Source organism: Myotis davidii, unplaced genomic scaffold, assembly GCF_000327345.1.
Source record: "Myotis davidii unplaced genomic scaffold, ASM32734v1 scaffold200, whole genome shotgun sequence".
Lineage (NCBI taxonomy): Eukaryota > Metazoa > Chordata > Mammalia > Chiroptera > Vespertilionidae > Myotis > Myotis davidii.
The window spans coordinates 932,662-934,432 of record NW_006293700.1 but is presented as its reverse complement, the minus strand read 5'-3'; positions in this window follow the sequence as shown (position 1 = coordinate 934,432).

Sequence of the window (1,771 nt, the reverse complement as noted above, 5' to 3'; positions counted from 1 at the left end):
CACCAGCCCCAGAGCCTAAGTCTTTGCTGAAGTTGTCCAACTCCTCCCAGTCAGTCATACCCATCACTGCAGGGGCGAAGTCTGGGTGGGCCTGGCCGCTATCAGGGGCAGCAGGGCACGGGGGAGGGGGCACCGGCCGCCTGGCTCCGGGTAGTTGTCCAGCGGGGGACCCCCTCCCTGCCGCCCTCACCTCACAGATGTGCACGTGGCCCGTGTGAGCCGCCCACCGCCCAGCGCATGGATCCTGTCGTCCAGGACGGCAATGCCCGGCTCACCAGGCCCAGCCGGGAGTGGGCAGAGGACGACTGACCGCTGCCCAGATGTGCAGCTGTGGCAGGCCACCTGGACACGCCCCTCCCATAGCAGCATCATTGTTGCTGCCCCCGATCACGCACAGCTGGTCCAGGAGGACGGGGATGCCGCGCCAGGCCTGCCCCGGGGCCGTGGGCCAGCTGCTGTTCGGGTCAGAGCAGTGCGAGTCCTTTAAATAGTCTTTTTCTCGCACATCTTCCCTCCAGCGGCGCCGGCGGGGCACACACCACCCTCTCGAGCGGAGCCCGCCGCAGGCAGGTCATTGTGGGAGTCACCGCCACCGCGTGGATGTAGCGCCCACGACACACACAGGTCAGCGCATCTGGAACCAGGGCCTTTGTGGCCGGTCGTTCCTCCCCCATCAGGGCTCCCCGTGAATCCCGGGACTGGGGTTGCCGTCCCCTCCGATCAGGTACACCGGACGCTGGGGTTGGACGTGCGGGGGGGCCAGGGAGGCGCGAGGACTTCCACGGTCCCAGCCGGGGCTCGGGGCCTTGGTCTGGTCGCTGAGGACAGTGGGTGGTGGGGAGTCAATGCCCGCGAAGCCCACGGGGCGCTGGAAACCCGGCCGCAGCGCCGTCTGTGGGCTCTGGGGCTGCAGCTCGCATTCTGCTGGGAAGGAGAGCATTGGCCATTGTGACCTCAGGGCGGCGGGCCAGCTGGGGCAGCCGCTGGAGGACCCCGGCTTCCATCAGCGGAAACCACAGGTCTCCAGGGACTTGGGGGGCTCTGCAGTGAGCTTTGGTCCGGCTGCTCCCACTCCAGGGTGTGATGAAGAGCAGGGCGCCCCCAGACTCCTCGCTCTCGCAGGAGACCTCCCGAGAAGGTCACAGTTTCTGAGGATGTAGGTGTCCAGCTGTTTGGTCAGATGGCTCGAGTCAGTAGCTCTGCCAGTGGGTAGACACCAAGGATGTTCTCAGCCACCCAGGACGTGAGGAAATCCCAGCAGAAAAGGGTGATTCTGGGATCGGAAGCTGGCAGGCCGCAACCAGCGTCTCCTGCGCGTTGCTCAGGCGGAGCTCAGCTCGGAAGGGTGTATGATTTGGCACATGGCATCGTAGGACACGGGTTTTGCCTCTTACTTTGGTTTCACATTGCCTTTTGAAATGTTTCTACCATAAACCAGGTCAGCCCCCAGGTTGAAGAGGTGGACGTTGGGAAGGGAAATGTAATCGGCTCCTGTAAACCCGCCACTTCTACAGCTGATACGTTTAATCCCAGAAGTATCATGTTCTTCGGAATGGCCAATGCTTTTTGGAAGGCAAGCAAATCAGGACATTTAAAAAGGTGCTTAGCCTAGACCTGTAATTTTAAACATTAGTGTGATACGAAGGACATCAGTTATTTATTAAAAACTGCTCATTAGAAATGCTTTTATTTATTTACTAGAGGCCCAACGCACAAAATTCGTGCATGGGTAGGGTCCCTAGGCCTGGCCGGCGACCAGTGGGGCAACTGA